The 14,572-nt window shown below is 32.4% G+C and overlaps 1 long non-coding RNA gene across 1 annotated transcript; it reads right to left on the minus strand.

Moving 5' to 3' along the window:
- Positions 1 to 7,467: 7,467 nt before the first annotated feature.
- Positions 7,468 to 8,305, minus strand: LOC131612207 (uncharacterized). Its single transcript, XR_009287318.1, has 2 exons — positions 7,928 to 8,305; positions 7,468 to 7,762 (listed from the first exon to the last, which is right to left on the minus strand). It is a non-coding gene; the product is annotated as an uncharacterized LOC131612207 (long non-coding RNA).
- Positions 8,306 to 14,572: the final 6,267 nt, after the last annotated feature.

The following is a 14,572-nucleotide window of genomic DNA, read 5'->3' on the forward strand; positions in this document are numbered from 1 at the left end:
TGGCGGTTGTTGTTTGAAAATAATGATGGTTTTAACCGCCATCTATTTTACATTAAAAGAAAATATTTGTGCAGTGTGTAATTTACATTGTCTTGAACTATCGTAATGTATCAAAAGTATTAGTCAAAAGAACATTTTTTAATCGCTACAATTTTCATAAAGATTTTAAAAAATTAATTTTCTTTCCACAATTTAACACCCATTTTAAAATTAACTCAAGGCTTAAATACACTTTTGGTTTATGTAAGTTAGCGAGTTTTTAATTTTGGTTGCTGTAAAATTTTTTTTTGGGTTTGAGTTCCTATATTTCACTTTCGCATTTGTTTTAGTCTCTAAAATTAAAATTCATAGAAAATTTTATATAAAAATCCGCAAGAAATCTGCAGATTTTCCTGCGAATTTTGACTTTAGGAACAAAACCTCAAACAAAAAGTAAAATATAGGAACTTAAACAAAAAAAAATGACGAAAATCTAAAACTCGCTAACTTACACGAACCAAAAATACATTTAAACTTTAAATTAAATATGGCTAGGTTGAGTGCCATTGTCTCCTTTTTGCCATTTTCTGAAACATTTGGCTGCACCACTGTAATTTGCAGTGACAAAATTGGAACTCTAACTACCAATATGATGTCTATATTTTGGGTCAACTTCATTGCCACACTCACTTTATTGGAATATATAGTCCAATTTGTAAGAAGTTCTGACTCTGAGAGCATTTCTCCAAAAAGTGCAAAAAGAGCACCAAAAGCACCGATGGAGATGCTATTTCGAATAAAAAGAGAAGAAAGTACAATTCCAACAAATCCAGATAATATATATATATCAACCCAATCCTCTTGTCATACATACGTTTGACAAATGAAATCGTTATATCGTTGCTATATACTAAAGAACAATTACATGGAGTTTTATAAAATGAGTAACCAAATATTGTTATGACATTCTGTTTACGGTGATTTCCGGTAAACAACCGCTAGTCCTCCAAACTATAAAATATACTTTGGTTACTCGCAGGATCGACTAGATTGATCCTAGAACATAGTCAAACAATTATCTTTCGATATGATTTGATTCATGCTTGTTTGTTCTGGCTTCGAGAAAACTTGTTTGTGATGTGATCGTGTGAATGTTTACTTAAAAACAACACTTGTTATACACGTAAGTATGACTTTCGACAAAGAAATATAAATAAAAGCGTAAAACTGCAGAAGTGTAAAGTGCAAGAATGTAACGTGCAAGAATATTAAATGCAGGAATGTAAAATGCTTCGAGATAAAAGTTAGACAAAATAAAAGAAGTGCAGGAATGTAAATAACAGAAAGTAAACGAAAGCAGTAATAATGAAAAGATACTTGAATAAAGAAAGATACAAATGTATTAAACTGGTGTTGGTGTCATACGTACATTTCTCAGCGAACTCGTTCTCTAAACACTTGATACTTGAGTGGTTTGTGAGTGATTTGTACAAAATGAACACCCGGAATCCTAACATTAAGACCCTTATTTATACTAATTGCGACCCTAACGGTCCTACACTAATCTGATGCCACGTTACCCACAAGAATCCCTGGGATGCCATCTGTCCTTGTGCGGTTACACAGACTACTTCGAAATTCAAATCCTCCCGCCTGAATCCTCTTTCGACGCGTGGCAACGTGATCAGAACCGAGAATGCCACGAAAACACGTTAAGCTTCAGTACTTTACGTATTTCGCAAAAACGTTTAAGTCTCAAAGATGATTCTCTTTGAACTAGCTCCATTTCTAACTATCTTCATTTCAACTTAAACAATCATTCTCGAAACATGGCCATCAGCAACCATTTTTAAACTCAGAAATGGTCATCAGTAATCATCTTCCTTCGAATTCTAACTCTTCAAAAAACATTCTTTCTAAACGAAATCTTCAGCCAACACATTCACAAAATGTTAAGGATATGAGGATATCATTACAACAGGAACACGGGAAAATCTTACAAAACCTGAATTGTTGTTCGAGGCGAATGTTGATGAAGATAAGGCATATCATGTTTGATAGCAAGTGAATAACTCCAACATCTAACCAAATGCAAGCGAAGAGTCTCCAACCTTGATGCTGGTGCACAATATTTTTCCATTTAAAAGCTCCCATCTTGGTTAATCTTCAAAATTTTCACCAATTGACCAAACATTTCAATTCAATAGTTGTTTAACTCATCTCTTATATTTTTTTTTGTCTTACTCTATCTCTAGTTGTTTGACTCATCTCCGCCTGATTTATTAATAAAAATTATTACATGTAAGTATGTTATCTATCTTCTTGTTGAAATGATACCACAACTATCAAGTTTTATCTCACTAAGTGGGGTCGGATGCATTAATCAACTTCCACAATATTGTTCAATTCAGAAATATGTTTCTATCCAGATTGTTAATTTCAACATTTTTCTTAATAACGTCTCTTATAGTTTTTTTTATATCTTCCTCTACCTCTATTTGTTTGACTTCTCTTCAACTGATTATGTTATTGCAGGATTTCTTTCGCACAATTATTTTGATCTCTAATCTAAATTTAAATGTCATTGCTCTTATCCCTAAAGTGAAAGGCGCTTCTTCTATGGCAGAATTCCGTTCGATTGCTCTAGTGAATTTTCAATTTAAGATTGTTACTAATATTTTAGATGATTGCTTGGCTTTGATTATTATTCAGATTATTTCGACTCATCACTGAGGGTTCAACCTTAATAGACATATATTTGATTGTGTAATTCTTGCATTAGAAGCTATAAACCGGTTAGATACTAAGCAGTTTATGGGTAATTTAGCATTGAAGATTGACATCCATAAAGCTTTTGATACATTAGATTGGAGTTTTTTTATGCATGTGATTAATATTTTTGGTTTTAATCAATTATTTTGTAATTGGATTCTGACGATCTTACACTCAGGCAGGGCTTTCCATTTTGGTTAATGGGAAAGCTATTGGTTTCTTTTCTTGTACTCGTGGGGTGCAACAAGGTGAACCCTTATCCCCTCTCTTATTTCGTGTTGCAGAAGAGGTACTCGGTCGTGCCATTACTCTTGCACATCAATCTAGTCGTATTACACCAATGTCGTTCTGCAGGGCTATTTCTATTCCATGTGACATTTTGAATGCTGATGACATACTCATTTTCTGTATTAGTACTAATAATAAAATCTTTTGTTTGCAACAAATTTTCTATCTTTATTCTGTGACATCCGGTCAAGTTATTAATTATGACAAGATCAAGTTTTTTATGGTTACATACCTCATTCTCGAGTTTATAGAATTGCTCACATGTTGGGTTTTAGCTCGGGAGTCGTTCCTTTTAATTATTTAGGCTGTCTTATTTTCAAAGGAAAACTCAAATGCTCGCACTTTCAAAAAATTACGAATAGAATCAAGATAAAGCTAGCATCTTAGAAGGGTTCTTTGCTATCTATTATGGGTCTGTGTAATTGATTAAATCCATTATTCATTGTATGCTGGTATATTCTTTCCATATTTACCGATGGCCTATTAAAATTTTAAAGACTTTAGATCGTTGGTTTAAAAACTTTTTGTGGAGTGGGGTTATCTCTACTAAGAAAAGGTTTGCACAGTTGCATATGGAAGACAATTTTCCTTCCTTGGGATTCTGGTGGCTTAGATATGAATTCAACTACAGAGATTAATGAGAGTCTCATGTTCCTCTTGAGCTAGAAGTGCTTTGTGGGTGAGTCTCAATGGTTTCATATGTTTAGGACTTGATACTTTTTTTAGGGATGTGTTAATGTGCATAACGTATATCCTTATGCACGGTGCATAAATACTCAAATATTGTTTATATTACTCAAAGTATTATATTTATTACTCGAAATAATATACATATTACTCAAAATAGTATAAATATTACTCAGAACAATGAATATATTACTCAAAAATAGTTACAATTCGATATTACTTAGAATGGTGAAAATATTACTCAGAATAGTGTACTCATTACTCACAATTAATAATTACTCACAATTAATAGATGTGTACAAATAATGCATATATTATTCATGGATTATGATATTGTTACTCGCTTCTAACTAAAATGTTACTTGGAACAATTTAAATATTACTCGTACGAGACTTATGCATCGTGCATAAGGATATACCTTATGCACATCAACCTGACCCCTTTTCTTATGGTCGACCAAGACAACGATAATTCCATTCTTCGGTGTGACAGGATATCAGAGATCATATGGATACTCTCATTTCTAATTCGGTTTGGATTATTAGCACAAGGGAACATATGAATTTTTGGACAGATGATTGGCTTGGAGCTTCGTTAGTGAATTTATTAGCGCTTCCTCAATCTCGGCATTCGATGCTTCAAGGTAAACTTTCTTCTATCATTTCAAATGGTGATCTAGATCTTCCTGCTGATATTTTAAGAAATACAGAGATCACTCATCGGCTATTTAGTATTATTTTGCCTGTATGTCCTCTTGTTGACAAGCTCGTTTGGTCTCATTCATCTGACGGGATATTAACTGCAAAACAAGCTTTTCTTTTTTTGCATCATCCATTATTGTCGGTTGATTGGTCTTCCTTGATATGGCGCACATGTATTCCTTCGTCTCATTCTTTTATTTTCCGAAGACTCATGCATAGGAAAATTCTTATAGATGAGAACCTTCGTGTTTGCATTGATTTATCACATATATATATATATATATATATATATATATATATATATATATATATATATATATATATATATATATATATATATATATATATATATAGGGGATGTATCAAGTAGGAGGAATTTTTAAATAAGAGATAGGAGTATTCAATACTAATCATTGGATTAATCAAGAGAGAGAAATAATAATTATATTAATATTTTAATAAATAATTTATTTCTCTCTCTTGATTAATCCAATGGTTAGCATTAAATCCTCTTATCTCTTATTTAAAAACCCTCCTACTTGATACATTCCCTATATATATATATATATATATATATATATATATATATATATATATATATATAGAATATACTATTTCCTTCATCCCTCAGAGGTGTAGTTCACATATAAGAGATATTACTATTGCAGGCATCATTCATAATTTACACACTATTGGGATGGTCGCAGCCTTATTCGCTTTCAAGATGCAAAAATTTCTCTTCTTGTTGCACGGGAAAGTATTGTTACAACGATTTATATCAATGGTAGTAATTTCAACGGTCGTTGTCTTTCCATATCTTCGAACATTGAGATTTAGGATAAATTTTTTGTCTTTCTGCAGCATAGGAGCCTAAAATATAATGTGAATATCATTTGGATGCCTCCTATGACCCTTTGGGTTAAGGTTAATACCGATGGCTCTGTAGTGGATTTAAATGTAGCTTGTGGAGGTATTCTTAGAGATCATAGTGGGGCTTACCTTGGTGGGTTCTATCCAATATTGGTCAGGTTTCTATTTTTGAGTGTGAGCTACATGGTTTTAGGTTGGCTATTGAATTAGCAATGCAACACAGTTGGGCTCGTATCTCTTGAAGGTGATTCTAGGAGTGGTCTTTTGGCTTTCAATAACCCTTTAATTGTCCGTTGTCGCTTCTAAAATCATTGGCATAATTTTTTTCATCTTTAGCTTCAGGTGGTATCGTGTCATATTTTAGGAAAGGGTAACGGTTGTGCGAATAAACTTGCTAATTAGGGTGATTTGGTTTAAGACACAATTTGGTGGATATTCATGCCCAACATCATTAGGGACGACTTTTTTGGTGACTGCTTGGGTCTTCCTAACTTTCATTTCTTTTAGGTTTTTATTTTATTTTTGAATTTTACTTCCCTTTGAGGGTTTTGATTCCCCCTATAATATACTTTTTTTTTTCTTTTTTATTTAATAATATTCAGAGTGAAAGACAGAGGATAGAGGATTCTCATGAGGTATCAACCTAGTCGAGATATTTGTGTTTTTTAAGTATTTTTCTCTCTTTTTGCTTAAAAAAACCTAACTTAAGTTTTACCTCTCTAGACATACCAATTTCATTTTATAATATTTAATATTTAAGTTTTTTCACTTTCTCTCTCCTCAACTTTTCGATTGTCACTTTTCCACTTCTCTAGTTTTTTCTACAATAACTCTTGTTTCTATGAATTGATTTGTTGCTTAGAAAATGTGTTACAGTCATTTTTTTATTTCTATTTCTATTTACTCTAAAATCCGCCACCACCTAGAAACTTCATTGTGCTGAAATTTTAAACCCTCTTCTGCAATGAATCCTCTTTCTATACGAACGCAACTCTCGCACTTTTAGAAAACTCATCTCGTTCTCCTAACTTCCTTAAGGTAAAACTTTTGTAACCTAATTTCTTTTCATCTTCATTTTAATATTTTCTTAGATATGGTGATTTTAATGTTTTATTTTTTGTTATCTTGGATATAAAAACAAAACAAAAAGAGGAACATTTTCTAAGAGTCATAAAATTAGAGGTATGAGTTTTTTATTTTATTTTAACGCATTATTAATAAAAACAAATAACAAATATATAATCATTTATTATATATCTGCTATTTGTTTTAGAGATATTGAAGTTATATATTTATGAAGTGCTATGTTTTATAAAACTGATAAAGTTTTTAATAATTGGTTGTATATGAATCTAAAAGTGTTGTAAATTCAAAAAACTCTTGTGATTTTGAAATGCATTATTGCATGCTCTTTGTTTAAGAATAACGGGTAAAGTTATATTTTTCATTTCCTATTTATTTTTAAATAATAAATTTTAGTTCAAGTAGAAGTAACTTGTTCTAAAATTATCGCATTAAGTTATTCATAATTTACTTCATCTTTTTTTTTTAAATTCTCCATAGGATTGCCTTTATTTATAGAAGTCGGTAATTATAATAGTGAGGTTAATATATCTTCTAAAAGTAAACAAAGTAATCATAAGCGTGACAATATTACGATGTATATAAATTATAAATAGTTATAAATTTAGAATTAACATATAATTACTCTCTCATCACTCTTATAAACAAAAACATTAATAATTTGTATGCTATGTATGACTATTACACTTTTAATATAATTTAAAAATATTTAAAGTTGATAATATACTTCATCCGTATCATATTATAAATAAATTATAATTTTAAATTTTTTTTAAATAATGAATATATTTTATCTTATATATAGATCAAATATATTAATTATTTAATAAATTTTAAAAAGTTAAAATTTATTTATAATTTAATAATAGAGGGAATAGTAATTTCACTGTATGAAATCAAAATTAAAGTTAAAATTTACCTATAATATATAATAAGGGAGTAGTAATTTCACTATATGAAATCAAAATTAAAGATAAAATTTATTTATAATATATAATAGAGGGAGTAGTAATTTCACTATATGAAATCAAAATTAAAGTTTAAATTTACTTATAATATATAATAGAGGGAGTAGTAATTTCACTATATGAAATTCACTAACTTTCTTTATTCATGTGAAAGAAATCACTTTTGTTTGTAATTGCTTTTCTCAAGTCTATAACATATAACTATTTATACTCAGCGGAATTCGAATTTAAAATTTTGAGAAGAGCACATTCTCAAGGCTCAATCTTCAACTACTAAACCAATCAATCAGGATTAATTACATCAGAAAATTTTATTTTCAGGCAAATACAACGATTAACGGCACAAATAGTTATGTAAGGAAAGCACAGTCTATAATGACAATTTTTATCCTCATTACAATGCCAAGGAACTCCTGTGATGTATAACAATAACATATTAGGATCATTTTATTACAATAATATATTAAAGTCAAAAAAAATTCTGAAAGCAAATATTTTATAAAAAATACACAATAAAAAAACAATTTAAAAAGTGAATGATAAAGAAAACAATTTAAGAAGGATGGAAAAAAACTTACCTGAGCTTGCAACACTTACAACGAAAAATACAAAAATTATCATAATATAAACAAACTTTGACATTTCAATCATATTTGTTTTCTATTTTTCATATATGATATTAAACTTTTTGTATCAAAATATAACGAAGCTTCTTTAGCACTTATAGAAATGAAAGAAAACATTAGAAAACTAGGGTCATTATTAATTAAATGTCTTTTACATGCAAGTGTGTGTCTTCTTGTTTGTCCCATTAGGTCACCCAATATTTTAACAACCTTTTATTATATTTTGGTTATTATATATCTTTTCATGATATATAAGGGGGCAAACAACAAAACAGTAATATAAGAGTGTTGATGATGAAAAAGTTAAAGAGTTGAAGGAAAATGAACCAAGGAAGGCACGGAAGGAGATATTCACATTAGTGTGTAGGCAAGTGTCTCCATTAATTTTTTAATCATTTTCAAAATGTATTTCATATCCTATGACTAATAAAGTATCCGTGCGTTCACATAAGTATCACAGTATAATTAAAAAAAATCATGAATAAATATAATATAATATAAGGATGTATTCTACTTTACTATAAATAATTAAAAAAAATATATAATAGGTATTATATATAAATATTGAGATTTAATTTTAGTAGTAAGATTAAATGATATTGTAACGCCCCACACATATTATGGCCTAGGATAACATGCATATGATATTAAAATGGTACATGAAAGTCATACATAAGCACCAAAATGGATAAATAGTATTAGTACAAGTACAAATGTCGAATACATCATGGCCAAAATACAAAATTCCCAATAGGTACTAATACATCATCCAAAAGATACATAGCTGAAAGATAATAAAGAAATAAAACATCACCAGGAAACATCGCCGCAAGACCAAGTCATCTTACTCGTGTCTTTATCTTGCCTCGAACCACCTGAAAAAGATAATTGGAATGGGTGAGATTACTAAATCTGAGTGAGTCTCCCTTTCTTAAGGGTGCACTCAGTTCTACAAGGTTCATGCAATCAAAACGGATCCACCGTGGATCCGGAGTTTTCCTCACGGTCGGGTAAAATCACCATTGGTAGTTTCATAACTAACCAATGTGATTAACAATGCAAACCGGCACACAGCCAACAACATAAGTACGCAGACTCGTATCCTTGTACGAAGAATTCAGAAGCAAGTTATTGCCATTACTTAGGCCACACAACCATATCCTCGATGGGTTATCCCTCGTGCCTAATATCAAAAGACTTGGACATGCACACCACAAGTGAATCGGATAAATAGCTACATGGAAATTCATCTGTGATGAGTTACCGAAGTGACATTGCCTAAGTGGCATTATGACCCCGTCAATCACTCATACGCAAGTGTGTGAACGCTAGTGCAAATACGCCATCATGACTACACGAGCCCACCGAGCGAAAGCCTAGTGATATTGCCTACATGGCATCACTAGAGGCGAGCCACAAGAGCAAATGTTTCATCAAAGTCCAGTCCTTCAATTTGAGTGTATCCTTGAGCAATAAGTCTGGCTCTATTTTTGGTAAAAACACCTTGTTCATCTGACTTGTTCTTATACACTCATTTTGTCCCAATAGCATTCGTCCCTTCAGGTCTTGGTACTAAGTCCCTAACCTCATTCCTTTTGAACTGCTCAAGTTCCTCTTGTATAGCATTAATCTAGAATTCATCAGTCAGAGCTTCCTTGACATTCTTTGGTTCAAATTTTGAAACAAAGCAAGAGTTTGACACAACTTCTCTTGATCTGGTGGATAATTACTCCTTTAATCAGATCTCCTATGATAAGCTCTTTAGGATGATCTTTCTGAATCCTTATAGAGGGTCCTTTATCAATTGTCTCAGAGTCTTCGGGCTCTGCATTTGCACTTGAGTCACCAACATTAACATCTAGAGGAAAGGATGTTTCAACATTATCCACAAGAGCAGATGTTTCAACATTATCCATAGGAAAGGATATTTCAACATCACCTGTGACATCAACTTCTTTTGTTGAGTCATCATCCACCACATTTATGGACTCCATTATCACCTTGGTTCTTGTGTTGAACACTCTGTATGCTCTACTATTGATAGAGTATCCCAAGAATATTCCCTCATCACTTTTAGGGTCCATTTTCCCCCTCTACTCACGGTCAGGCAGAATGTAGTATTTACTTCCAAATACATGGAAATATTTTACAATTGGCTTCTTTCCTTTCCACAATTCATAGAGAGTAAATGAAGTTCCAGATCTGATGGTCACTCTGTTATGAATGTAACATGCAATGTTCATGGCTTCAGCCTAAAAATAATATGGAAGCTTCTTAGCATGAAGCATGACCCTTGCACATTCTTGGATAGTCCTATTTTTGCATTCCACCACCCCATTTTATTGAGGAGTGATAGGTGATGAGAATTCATGACTAATCCCTTCTGAAGAACATAATTCTTCAAATTTGTTGTTCTCAAATTCCTTCCAATGGTCACTTCTGATTCTGACCACATTACACCCTTTCTCTCTTTGGATCCTTTGACACAGTTCTTTGAAGACTTCAAACACCTCATACTTTTCTCTGATAAAGCTCACCCAGGTGAATCTTGAGAAGTCATCAACAACAACATAAGCTTATTTCTTTCCTCAAGACTTTCGACCTGCATTGGTCCCATTAAGTCCATGTGAAGTAGCTCGAGAACCTTAGAAGTGGTAGTAAGATGTTGAAGCCTCTTATGGGACATCCTAGTTTTCCTCCCAAATTGACATTGACCATAAATCCTTTCTTCATCAATCTTCAGTTTAGGAATACCTGTGACAGCTTCATTTGATAAGATTTTTTTCATACCTTTCAAGTGCAGATGGCCAAGCCTTTGATGCCATAGCTTAGCTTCGTCCTCATTTGACATTAAACATGTTGAAAAACATTCAGTTTCTTAAGGACTCTATAAGTAGCAGTTATCATTTGATATGGATCCCTTCATGATAAATTCGCCTTCCTTATTTGCTACAAGCAGATTTAGTAAAGTTAACTTTGAGACCCTGATCACATAATTGACTAATACTTATCAAGTTAGCAGTTAGCCCCTTAACAAGCAAAACATTGTCAGGCTTGGCTGTCTTTCATGGTCCAACTTACCCACACCTTTTATTTTATCTTTTGATCCATCGCCAAAAGTGACATAGCTAGTAGAGTGTGGCTTTATATCTACCAAATATTTCAGGATACTGGTCATGTGTTTAGAATACCCATTATCAAAATACCAGTCATCTCTAGTGGAAGCTCTGAGAGAAGTGTGACCTATGAGGGCATTCACAGCCTTTTTGGAAATCCACTTCTTCTTTGCTTTAACACTAGTCTGTCCCTTTATGGATTGTGGAACCGTCCTGGGATAGCCATATAATTTGTAACATAAGGCTTTTATATGACCAAACCTTTCACAATAATGGCATATTTGATTCTTACTTCCTGATAAATTCTTCTGATGTCTTTACGGATGTTGAGGCCTTCTATCTGACATCTTCTATTTTCCACCAACTTGAACAAACTTCACTTCAGCCACTTTATTATTGGCCTTTGCGGATTTTTAAGGTGAGAAAGTGAATAAGGGCATAAGAGGAGTAACATAGAAAGGATATAAGGGGTAACAAAGTAAAAAGAGAAAATAAGATATATAGGATTCATTCTATACCATCGTAGAATAGAGAGAAGACGCGAAGTGAAAGCTAGGGCAAAGAGAACCAAAGAGGATTTCCTATTGAACGCGAAAGAAGAGGACCAATTGCTAGGAATTCGAGGTAAGAGGGTGTAATCAGGTTTATTAAGATTGATATCGGGTTAAGGTAGTGGTAAGTTTTTGTCTTGTATGATGATTTGATGAAAATTATGATGATTATGTATTGATGATGATGATGATTTGATGTGTTGTGAATGAAGATGGATGAATGATAATCAATGAATTGATTACATTGTTATGTTGTGTTGTAACCTATGATTTCTATAACATGATAATGATTTGGAAATGTTATGATAGCAAAATATTGGATTTGTGAATATGTAATTTCCTTGCATAGGTTCTGTCATGGTAAATCTTTGAAAAAGTGCTTTTAAAAAGTGATTTTGTGCCAAACGCAATAATATGTGCAGACCTATATGAACCATGTGGCGACACATGATTCTTTGAAAAAGTGATTTTAAAAATTAGAACTGTATGTGTCGGCCTATTAGACTTATGTGTCGACACATGCACGCAAAAAACAACTTTTGTTAAAAGTTACCGTATGTGCCAACACGTAAGGTTGTATGTGCCGACACATAAAAGTCAGTGTCTACATGCTTAAATAGAGCAGTACATGTACCGACCGGAAACTCGTATGTGCCGGCACTTGCACTCAGATTTTGCCCAAAATGTTACTTTTCCCGTACGGTTTTGATTATAAATTTTTTATCGTATTTCCAAATGAAGAACCGTTTGAAGTGTTCGAAAGATAATAAACTGAAAGATAACATGGCATAAATAGGTGAATCGTTTTCCCACTATATCGATGTCCAATATGTTTAGGAATGTGATTGTCGCTGTCGTGCATGCTATGAAGTCTTTTTGTAAATGACGAACTTTAAGTGTGGTTGCAATGATGTTGTTGTGATGTTTATGGTATCGTGATGATTTTTTAATGATGTTGCATGAATATACATATTTGCATGCTATGTAATGATGACTATGTGAATGATGATGCAGTTGACTAGTCATGGTCGAAATTTATATGATGTTGTTGTCCATCATGCATTCATAGCATTTTTGGACGCCGGTCCGCTTGTGACGTGCCTCAATCCCATTGTGCGGATTGAGTGCATTTGTGATGTAATCCGGTTCCAAGAGGGAACTGATCCCATGGTGCGGATCTTTGGAAGGTGATGAACCAAGTGTTCATAATTTTGGTACCATATGCATTGAGTCGGTGTTGTTGCATTAACATCCTATGTGACATCGCATAAGTTTTGTTGATGAGTTGTGATGTGACGATAATTGTGATATATGTGATTATATGATGCTTTGACGGTAAAAGATGTCTAGGTGCTATTATAGTGTACCGGTGAGTATGATGTGTTGGTGATTGATATGTGTTATATTGTGATGGTGTTGATTGTAACTACTACTCTTTTCCTTATATCTTTTATAATGAATTGTGATTACTCACCCTTTTGTTTGAATGTTGTCTCCACGTGGGTAACACGCAGGTGACCTGGAGTAGTTCCTAGAAGTTTCGAGGATAGCTTCGAATAGAATTAAGTTACGTTGTATTAGTGGTGTCTTTCTCTGATATGTAACATCGGGTTGGGAACGCTTTATTTTGCGAGTGATTATTATATGTGATTAAACTATTTTCATCAGGTTTTCGAATGTCAAACACGGTTTTGAATCCAAGTTGTGATAAGACCAAATATTTATGAGTAATTTTTTGAAGAAGTTTATTATTTGACGATGATTCCGCTGCGACGTTTTTAATGTGATGTAACCCGTGTTACGGAGCAGGATTGTTATTATGATGTTTTTTATGAAGTGTGACATCATTGAGTTGGTGATTTTATTTGATTTAATTTTCGTAGATTATATGCAAAATAAATGTGGATTTAGAAGGGTGCTACAGGCTACCCATGTGATATATCTCGTAAGTTTATAAATGAACATTAACACACACCATGGGGCTCAATACAGGTTCCTCAGACCTTAAAGGTCAATTAACATAACTATAACCAGAATTCATCACTACAACAAATAATGCTTTTTATGAAGAAACTTTCACCACGTACGATAAAAAACCGCGTGTACATGTGACCGGAGGGCCTTGTTTTATTTAAAAAATAATAATAATAAAACAGTTATCTCAGATTTAAATAAAACCGACATAAATATATGCTCAGGGTTTGAGGTTCAATTCTCGACTCCTTTTATTTAATGTTTTATATGGAACCAAAAGCACGCCTTTATTTTTAAGATTTTACGACAGATATATTACCTCGGTTTTTTGTAAAATCGGGATAAAAACTCCTAAATTTTTATTTTTTCTGCAACCAAAAAGGGGCCTTTATTTTTTGTATATTTTATGGGATGGTTTGTTACCTCGGTTTTTTAGATTATCTGAGATAAATACTCTTTATCTTTTTAATTCTTTAAGTGTCTACCTAAATCAATTTTCGAGCCCTAACGAAAGAATACTTCTTCTCCTATGAGTCATAGCGAACGAAAAAAATATCTCACCGGTATGTTATTATTGTTATTGTGTTGTTGTACTCCATTATTGTTGTTCTTGTTGTTGTTGTTCTCCATTACTATTGTTCTTGTTGTTCTCCATTATTGTTGCTCTTGCATGTTGTTGTTGTTGTTGTTGAGAAACATTACTTTACGTTGTTTTAGATTTTGGTTTTGGTGTTTTGTATGGTTAACGTATAAATTGCCTCAAGAATCAATGAATATGGGAAAGACTTGGACCTCTCCAAGATAATTTACTATATGTTATAATTTTTATATAAGAAGCATTTCCTTTATTTTTGTTTTAGCTTTATTCAAATTTAGTATAGGATGAAAGCTGATAGATTAGTGTGTATGAAACCATAGAATGAAACCCCTAAATTAGTTGTAATCTTAAGCTAACA

This window comes from Vicia villosa, linkage group LG6 (genome assembly GCF_029867415.1).
Source record: "Vicia villosa cultivar HV-30 ecotype Madison, WI linkage group LG6, Vvil1.0, whole genome shotgun sequence".
Taxonomy (NCBI): Eukaryota; Viridiplantae; Streptophyta; class Magnoliopsida; order Fabales; family Fabaceae; genus Vicia; species Vicia villosa.